Raw genomic sequence first — 10,232 nt, 5'->3', positions numbered from 1 at the left:
ATCGTGTCAAAAGCATAAACCTGTGCTAACTCAAGTATCCCATTGCGATCTTTATTCAGTTCTGTAGGAACTGATCACTCAAGTTTCTTCTTCTCAACAGAAAATACTTCAAAACCACTACCAAGGACCAGCCGGTTCACAAATAGGGATTATATAAGAATCAAAAGTTTATCCAAGTGTGTCAAATAACACTTTACTGAGCTAGGACTGTCCAGTACTTAAAGTGCAAACTGCAGAATGATATGAATCATCAATTCTAAAATGCTAAACATGTGATTCGTCAATACAAGCTTAATTTGCAAAACTTACCTTCAGCTTACTTATAGCAGGTAACAGTCATCTGCAAATAATTATGCAATATCAGTTTTTCTCTTCTGCCAGGGAACTTTGCAAAGTTCTAGCAAGTCAATCAAACCACCATTAAGCAATCTGGTTGCTATGCATATATCAACGAATTGAACACCTGCCAGAGTAGACATGGCTGTTATGGAGAGCACACAACGTACAAATGAAACTTGCAAGATCCAGAGAGGTGGGGACTGGGGCACACCATTATTGGCCATGGACACCGTGCGGAGTAAACAGAAACCACGCTGCCATGCCGTTCCTCGCTGATAAATCCAACATAGGGAGAGAAGGTAGGTGACCAAATCGACATCACTACCAGGAGAATAGAACCAGAGCACCTGCAACGTCGAGGGAGTCGTGGAGGAGATCCCCAATTGCTGGTCCCCCGTCACGTCCCTTCCCCAAGTCGCATGTCCTCTGCACCCCCATGGGGCTCTCCACCCCTCCCTCTCCTCCAGCGACAACACAACCCGCGAATGGGGGGAGAGAGAGCAAATACGGGGAGTGAGAAGTCAGAAGGGACATACCTCGAACGTTGTTGCTGCTGTTAGCTGCGGAGCCGTGGATGGCGGCGGCCGGCGGCCTCCCGTGCTCCTCCCCACGGGCTGGCCAAAAGGGGGATCTGTTGGGTGGGGTTGAAGACGGGGCAAGGGAGAAGTAGAAGGGCGGGGCGACCAGGGAGGCGCAGCGGCGCCGCCGGACGCAGCAGGAGAAGAAGGCAAGGGGATTAGGGAGGAGCAGCGTGCGAGGCGATTGAGAGGCGCGGAGATGCATGGGAGGAGGCTGGGGGCGCCGGCGCCGTCGCGGAGGAGGCCGAGCAAGGAGGTGGCGGCGGGGATGGGGGGCACGAGGAAGAGAGGACGCGGGGCGGGGCTGCAAGCGAATGGCTAGGGTTTGTCCCGGGAGTTTCTGATTTTGTCTCACGCCGGCTCTCCGCGTCCAATCAGTAAGCGATACGTCACCCAATCACGAAGCCAGACGCGGGAACGGCCAAGATCCATCGACGGAAAAGATCCTAGGGCTGAGCGGTGCTAATCTCTGTGAGGCCCCCTATGGGGGGCATCATATATACCTTCAGATGAGACAAGGAAACCAAAGAAGAAGCGAGAGAGAGCAGCAAGCATCCGATGTCCCCACAGGTAGTTCCTTCCTCGTTTCGCTTTGCTCCGTGCGCCGACGGACAGCGCTGGCCGGCGTGTGCGCGCCACCGTGCTGCCTGCTTCGATCGGTGCTTTGCCTGGTAATAAGCTGTGACAACATCCTAAGCGATTTTTTTGGAACATGGGTATTACTGAACCCGGTTAAACTTACTCCAATATTAAGCTACATAGTTATCCGACCACCAAGTTACATAAATGTGGAGAGAGGGGAGGTTCCTTCAGATTGTTCATTTAAAACTTGTGAATTTTGCCTAAGCTACGTACTTTCGAATTTTGGTACTGTAAAAAATTGGCACGTACATACATACGAATTTCCTCTACATGAATTTTTTTGTTTGGAACTTTTAGAGACATGAAAATACCGATTTTTGGACCTCCCCTTTATCAGGTTCAACGGAAGCCATGTTCCACCATGTATTTCCATGACAAGATCACAGGATACAAACGCTTTGTTCTTGTTCGGGTGTACTCGAATTAGTAGAAAATATGTACCAACATACTGGTAGGAATAACCTATGACTGGATTTCAATTTCGTGAAACAGTCGTTCGGATTTAGCGGGCAAAGGCTCTTCGCATCGCAGGTTTTGTGTTGGAACTCTGTGTAATTTCAAGGCCCAAAGTATCTTGAGAGTAAAAGGGCACATAAAGTTCACGTAATGTACAGGCAACAAAGACAATGAATTAAAGCACCCACTGTATACGCATTCAGCTCTGATTCAGCAAACCGTGAAATACAGATAAGCAAAGGGTCACCAGATTTGTGTCGTTGCACACGCAGTTAGAGCAAGTTTACTCGTGGGGCTTTTAAATTATAGCTAAATCAAAGTATTTACATAACCTCCCTGCAACACTAGGACATATTTTGTCTAGTAGCCGTCCAAAGAGCACCTGAAAATCTCACGTCTTTTCTCCCACGACTTTAAGTTTCAGAACAGATTGAGTGTCGTTCACATAATTGTGTAGTGTTTCTAGAGAAAAAACCCTGGTACAGTTTTCGTCACGGTTCTCATGTGTATATGAAATGAGTGCCCGACGGACTGAACTGATTGAATGTCAAACGAAACATCAGTTCAAATAACTACATATAGCAACTGAAAGAGAAGAAAATTGTATTGCTGACTTTCAGATAGGCTCTGTCACTTGTACTAGAAGCAGTAGTTTACTTCATGTTATCAGTGAATTTAATTTGCAGCGCTAATAGGTTAAGCTTATGTATACTGAAATAAATTCTATCGCAGCTAGTGCACAGACATGTTATTTCACCAGCCAAGAGCAGTTCAAATATAGAACAACAACAACAACAACAACAAAAATCTGAACTCAGTACCATGGCACAGAGTGGTCTCAGGCAGCAGAAAACGCAAAATCAAGATCCATCCATTTCCTTGTTACGATAACAGAGCAAGATTCGGAATGCAAGCATAGAACCCCCACACGGGCACTGGGCACACACCCAAGCACACGATCAGCTATTAGTCTGCCTAATTCACACTTAATTCCGGCTCAGCTTACAGCTTTGAGTGAGCATCGCCTCAAGCAATGGCAAATACAGTACATCATCAACTGCTTTCCACTTCAATCGTGGGAATGTATCCTCCGATTAATCCTGCGTGCAGCGAAACCTAATTCCGTAATGCTTTACTAGCTGCAGCCTGCAGAGCAGTGGGTGAATCAATAACAAACTGCTTCGTCCCGTCAGAACAGCGGCAGCAGCCCGGTGATGGGCGTAATGACGCGGGCTTCCGACGAGAGCACTCCACATCCATATTAGTTCCCCACGCCATGCTGCAAGCTTAGCTGCGATCTGGAGCAAAGCAAAACCGTCCGACCTGATAACTAACTAACAACCTTATCATGAAATCACAGATTCACTGGAGGTGAAAGATGCAGTGGAAGTGGAAGTGAAAGACTTCCCGCCCATTGGCCTCATACACAGTGTGGCGAAACTCTCTCCAAGGTCATGGTGGAGAGAGTGGCGCCGTTGATGCTGACTTTGGTGGGGCCTCACCAAAATGCTTTCATCCGTGGTTGCTGCTTGCACGATAACATAAGCAGCACTGGCAGTAGTAATAGCAGTGGTATCGGTAGAGTAGATTATGAAGCAGACTGCTTAGATTATGAGATTCTTAACCACTAGGATACCATCTCCGTAGATGTCCTTCGAATTTCAACTAGGATGGTTGCATTGGGATAGTTTCTTAGACATGATTAAGTTTATACGGGAGAAGCCAGTCGCCGGGTTACCCAACCCAAAGGTGGAATAACAAATTACACTCTATGCGAAGATACCTTGGTGGGTGGGCATGGCACATGACTGGATAACTCAAACAAGAGAAGCTCAGCCTATCATCTAATATTAATGATCTAGAGGCAATCGCTGAAGTAAGACCGCTAACAACGCAAGAAACTGAACTTAAAAGTCAATACAATGCAAAGTTAGCTGATCTACTACGCGAGGAGGAACTCAAATGGTACCAAAAATTTAAAGCTCAGTTCCTGGTGGAAGGAGATTCGAATAAGAGATACTTTCATAGTGTCGCCAATGGTAGACAGAGGAAGAAACTCATTCATTCTCTTGATCGCGATTGAAGGCCATGAGCAGCTGAAGTCGTATATTACGTCCTATTATAAAGGATTGTTTAGCACCCTAGAGAAATCAAATGTGTCTTTAGATGAATCCAGCATTTGATGATATCCTCCAAGTGTCTCCGGAAGAAAATGCTATTCTTACCTCCCCTTATTCTGAAGAGGAGATAAGGAAGGTTGTGTTCCAGATGGAGCACAATAAGACGCCAGGCCCCGATGGTTTTCTGGCAGAGTTCTATGAGGCCTTCTGGGACATAATTAAAGGAGATTTAGTGGAGCTGTTTGTCGAACTCATACTGGCAACTTGATCTGTTCTGTAACAACTTTAGAGAGATTATCTTACTACCAAAAGTTTATGATGGGGAATGGTTTCAACAATACAGACCATTATGTCTACTTAATATTTGCTTTAAAATTTTAATCAAGTTAGCTACTATTAGACTAAACTTGGTGGTTGATCATATGGTGCGCCCTACTTAGACTGCTTTCATGCAATGCCAATATATCCTAGATGGAGTCGTCACTTTGCATGAAACAATCCATGAGATGCATCGCAAAAAGTTGAATGAGGTGATCCTCAAAATCGACTTTGAAAAAGCCTATGATAAAGTTAAGTGGTCTTTTCTTCAACAAGCTCCCAGAATGAAAGGATTTTCTGATGAGTGGCGCGCTTTAATTAATAACTATTTTTGGTGGAAGTGTTGCCATTAAAGGTCAATGAAGACATTGGTAGATACTTTCAGAAAAAAATGGTTGAGGCAAGGCGATCCACTATCTCCAATGTTATTTAACATTGTGATGGATATGTTGGCTATTCTAATTGAGCGTGCTTAAGTTGATGGTTGGATTGAAAGAGTAGTTCTCCATTTCGTTGATGGGGGACTATCCATTCTTCAGTATGCTGATGACATGATTTTATTTATGGACCATGACTTGGAAAACGCGACAAACCTGAAGTTAATACTATCAGCCTTCAAGCAGTTGTTGGGTCTTAAGATGAATTTTCATAAAATAGAATTGTTCTATTTTGGCGAGGCCAAAGACGATGCCAACATATATGCCGAACTTTTCGGATGTGGGCTCGGTATTTTTCAAATTAGCTATCTTGGCATTCCGATACATTATTGGAGGCTCACGTTGGATGAATAGACACTTGTTGAGGAAAGACTACAAAATGATCTTAGTAGCTGGGAAGAAAAGTTACTATCTCTAGGTGAAAGATTTGTCCTCATAAATCAAATACTTACAAACATGGTATTGTATATGATTTCTTTTTTCCAGTCGCTCAAAGGAGTCTTGCATAGATTGGATTATTTCTGATCCATATTCTTTTGGCAAGGAGATAGTGAGAAGAAGAAATACCGGTTGACTAAATGGAGTGTTGTTTGCCGTCCAAAATATCAAGGTGGACTGGTGTTCACGATCTTGAGGTTAAAAATAAGTCCTTCCTAGGAAAAATGCTGGCCAGATTGTTAAATGAGGATGGCGTATGGCAACAACTGTTGCGGAAAAAGTATGTGAGCACAAAAGCGATCTTTCAGGTTCTTTGGAAACCAGGAGATTCACATTTTTGGGCTGACATTATTGCAACTAAGAAGCACTTTTTCCATACGGTTCTTTCTCCATCAGGGATGGGCCGGAGATAAGGTTCTGGGAAGATAAATGGTTGGGAACAACCACTCTTCACGCACAATATCCAGCCTTGTACAATATTGTTCGACATAAGTGTGATGCCTTAAAGAAGGTAATGGAAACATCTCCGCCCTCTATAACGTTCAAGAGTGATCTTATTGTTCCCCGGTTAGCTTCTTGAAATGAACTACTACAGAGGTTAGCTTCAGTCCAGTTGATACAAGGGGCTGATGAGTTCTGCTGGGGGCTTACCAAGAATGTTGTATTCTCGGTAGATTCCATGTACAAAGCTTTAATCGAACCCATTCAACCGGTGTACAACAATAAATCCATTTAGAAGATAAAGATACCTTTGAAAACCAAGGTTTTTTGCATGGTACCTTCGTCGGGATGTTATTCTTATTAAAGATAACCTTGCAAAATGCAACTGGCATGGTTGTACGAAATATGTTTTCTGTCACGTAGAGGAGACAATAAAACACCTTTTCTTCCGGTGTCGGTTCACTAGGTCTATATTATCAATCATTCAGATAGGTTCTAGATTTATATGTGGTGGATTATAGGTTTAAAACTCTTATCACAGTGGGAACGATTTATGTTATATGGTCCCTATGGATAAGTTGGAATGACAAGGTTTTTAACGATAAAAATTATTCTCTTATGCAGGTTATTTACCAGTGTAGGACTTTGCTCCATTTATGGTCGTCGCTTCAGCGATTGGAGGACCGCGACCTCTTTACGGAGGTGTTTACACGATTGGAGAATATGGCCAAGAAGTTTATTTCCCAACATGGGTGGCTGCATAATCGTCGGATTGCAACCTATATGGACTAGTTGGTTGTCTCACTATTTTTTTTGATTATGCAACATTTACTTTGTTTTGCAATGAACTTGGACAGCCGTGTGCATCTTAGCTATGTAGAGGCCGGGTGTAATTCTTAAACCTTTTGAGTAATAAAACACCCTTTATCAAAAACATAGATTATGAGATTCTCTAGGAAGGCCTAGTAATTGGAGAACAAGTAGGTCAAGGTAGTTACTTCTCCCTTGCAATGTTATATCAATCTGGACATGTAGACCCTCATATGTCTTGTTAGTAAGTACTTCAAATAATTTTTTTTTGATGAAAAGCCAGCGGACTTTCTGTATTTCATCGATAAGATTATGGGAGTTAGCAAAATGGGAGCTCATGGTGGCTAGAAGATTCTTGTAGCTGCCTTGATTCCGGCCATGTTGTAGGTGCGAGCTTCGTCTACAAGTCTTCCTTGAAGATGACCGGGCTGCTTTGAGTTTGGTTGAAGATCCGTGCATTCTGTTCTTTCTAGATCAGCCAGGTTAGAAGCTGTGATGTGGTCTTTCAGGCTTGCTCATCTTCAGTGTTATATTGTGATCCAAATTCATATACTAAAGGGAGGCTAACTTCTGACGAGCGGAGCGAGGCCCGTCGCCGATAGGCTTGGGCCGAAACGGTACGGATCGTTGGCACCGCCTATATATATACATCTTGTAAGCCACCGGCTAGGGTTTATCAGATTATAAGATATCCCACGTGAATGGATCGTAGCGATCAAGAGGGGGGGTGAATGGACGCTACGTCAAGTTTTAGTCTTTTTCAATTTTTAGGGCAACGGAAGGTAAAGGTGATAGCTTTAGCGATGGCGGTGTTCCTACAATGATCCTAGACAAGTACAACAAGCAAAGGAATCACACGAGATAGTAAGAGTAAGGAGCGGGACAACCGGAGGGCGCGGAGACGAGGCGAGGTTTGTTTCCCGCAGTTCCTCCCACAAAAGGGAGTACGTCTGCGTTGAGGAGGTGCTAGCCTCACACAAGAGGCTAGACGGCCACACCACGAAGGAAGGCCTCACCTTCTTCCTCGAGAGAGCTCCACAAAGGTGCTCCCCTTCTCCACTAAGGCACCGGTCGAGGCGGTGATTTCTTCACAAGGTTGGGGCGAGCTCCACACCACAAGGAGGCTCCCAACAACCCATGGAGCTAGTACAACACCAAGCTAGCCTCCATGGATGCACTTCTTCCAAGATTCCACCATAGGAACTCTACCACCAAGATCCACTAAGGACTACCACGAATTGGTGAAATTTCTCTTGGTAGAACGATAGATCGGGGTCTCCTCCACCACTCCTCAAAGTATGAGCAAGATTTATTGGGTAGGGAGGGAGATCCACTCAGTTTGAGCTCAGCAACACTGGAGGAGAGAGAGAGAAGAGCTGAAATCGAGTTGGGGATGAAGGGGCCTTTTTATAGGTCCCTCAAATCCAACCGTTGTGTGCTGTTTTGGCCTAAGCGGTACTACCGCTTTGTGCAAGCGGTACTACCGCTCTGTGTTTGAATCCACACAGTACTTGTTCACGTGGACAAGGAGCGGTACTACCGCTGGCAGTACCGCTCGAGGTACCGCAGTAGGGTCTAGACCTTACTGGACTCAAAGCGGTACCGGAGCGGTACCGAAGCGGTACTACCGTAACGAGTTACGGTACTTGAGCGGTACCGTGGGCGGTACTACCGCTAGCAAGCGGTACTACCGCTCATGGTACCGCAAAGGTACCGCAACTAGTACTGTGAGACAATATCGTGTGCAACCCTCAGAGTGGTATCTCAGAGCGGTACCAGTAGGGGTAGCGGTACTACCGCTCCTGGTACCGGTAGTACCGCTATGGCTAAAACAGCTTTTTCCTCTTTTCCTCTCCTACCATGTTACCTCACGACACACACACAAAACCAGAAAACCTAAGATCTACGCTTCAGTCTTCCGATCATAGTGTGTTCAGCGAGGGCACCGTACACCTACAAATCCATCAAAGACAATCTTTGTGCACGGTTAGAATTATTCAAGTGTTGTCAACAAACACACAAAACACGGGATATAGATCTTGCTCTTTCAATCTCCCCCTTTTTGGTGTTTGATGACAACACAAGAATTTGCAATATAGCATAAGATATTATGATAAGGCTCTTGATTTGTAAGAAGTAGGCGGAGCTCCCCCTAGATGCGTGCATATTTGAAATATGCATTTGTATACAAATGCACGCATCCTAGAGAAACGATTCCCCCTAGATTCTACAAACCATGCTCATATGCAACACGGATTTTTGACAAGATGAATAGCATATGCACACTATGGAGACAACACAAGAACATATAGGAGATTTGGGCGAATTTCATACCTTTGCTTTGAGAAAACCCAACCTCACAATAAGTACCTCCATAGAATTGATGTAGCCAATCATGAGATAGATAATAAAGACCAATATAGGCTAGACCAATATAGGCTACCATGAATAAGTCTTAATACAAACCGGAGGATCGGGAGATCGACAAATAGAGTAGCATACGAATACGAATTAAGTTCCGAATAACTAGAGATGAAATATGATGCCAAGGCCGAAAAACCAAAAAGAAGCACCAAGCCCTTGGCATCCCATGCAAATTCCCGTCCTAATAGACCGACTTCTCCCCCTTTGGCATCGTAACACCAAAAAGGGAGAAGAAGCATACTACCGTCCCAAGGTGAATCACTCGTCGTCCTCATCATCATCATCATCGTCTTCCTCATTGCTCTCCTCCTCATCATCATCCATCTCCTCGTCCTCGTCCTCATCCTCGTCCTCTTCATCTTCAACTTGGCCCTTACCATGAGGTGGTGGAGAGGGACGAACTATGCGCTCGGGGATGGAGTCCTCGGAACTTGACCAAGTGAGCTTGGACTTCCACTCACCGGGAGGAGTGATTTTGTCCTCGGAACCCTCGGAGACAGGAAGCTGCATGTGCCTCATCATCGCCTTTTGGCGTTGGCGGATCTTCTTGTTGTCATGGTGAGCTTGATACATCCTATCTTCAAGGTCCCTCTTGAAGCAAAAGGACTTCTTGAGGCGAGCGGTGAGCTTGGCGAAGAGGCCCTTGGTCTTGACGGAGTTGGGCACGTAGTCGGAATCATCACTATCGGCTTCGTCGCCGTCCTTGTCCTTGGGAGCTCCCTTGCCGAACCTTGGAAGATCATGGTTCTTGACAAGAGGACTCTTCTCCTTATGGATAGTGATGGGGTGACATTGCTCAAGAAGATTTCCACGGCCTTCTTGCTCCCACTTGAGACAGATGAGCCTCATGATGTAAGGTGCATATTGAGGAAGCTTGCGAAGGAAAGCACAATCACGTATCTCATGCCAAATATAGTCCATGACGTCCAATTGCTTGCCGCGGCCCCTCATCTCATGAGTGCGCACAAGAAGGTTCACAAGGAACCCATGCACTTCATCATGGTTGGTGTGCTTGGGGTTGATGGTGCTGCGATAGATGCGGTTCATGATGTCGTAGACGGGGAGGAGGTTCTTGGCACTTCCACACAACATCCTTCCGGGGATGTAGAGATCGGCCATTTTCTCCTTAGCCATTGGCTTGGCCTGGAGGTGGATCCGGAAGACGTTGGTGTCATAGTCATTAAGCTCATACCCAATGCCTCTAGCAAAATCCTTCCACGTGGCCTCCA

The 10,232-nt window shown here is 45.3% G+C and overlaps 1 long non-coding RNA gene across 1 annotated transcript; it reads right to left on the bottom strand.

Moving 5' to 3' along the window:
- Positions 1-313: 313 nt before the first annotated feature.
- LOC124687284 lies at positions 314-745 on the bottom strand. Its single transcript, XR_006998170.1, has 3 exons — positions 687-745; positions 551-611; positions 314-463 (listed from the first exon to the last, which is right to left on the bottom strand). It is a non-coding gene; the product is annotated as an uncharacterized LOC124687284 (long non-coding RNA).
- Between the last annotated feature and the right edge of the window lie 9,487 nt (positions 746-10,232).

Source organism: Lolium rigidum, chromosome 2 (assembly GCF_022539505.1).
Source record: "Lolium rigidum isolate FL_2022 chromosome 2, APGP_CSIRO_Lrig_0.1, whole genome shotgun sequence".
Taxonomy (NCBI): domain Eukaryota; kingdom Viridiplantae; phylum Streptophyta; class Magnoliopsida; order Poales; family Poaceae; genus Lolium; species Lolium rigidum.
This window is presented reverse-complemented; position numbering and strand designations above follow the sequence as displayed.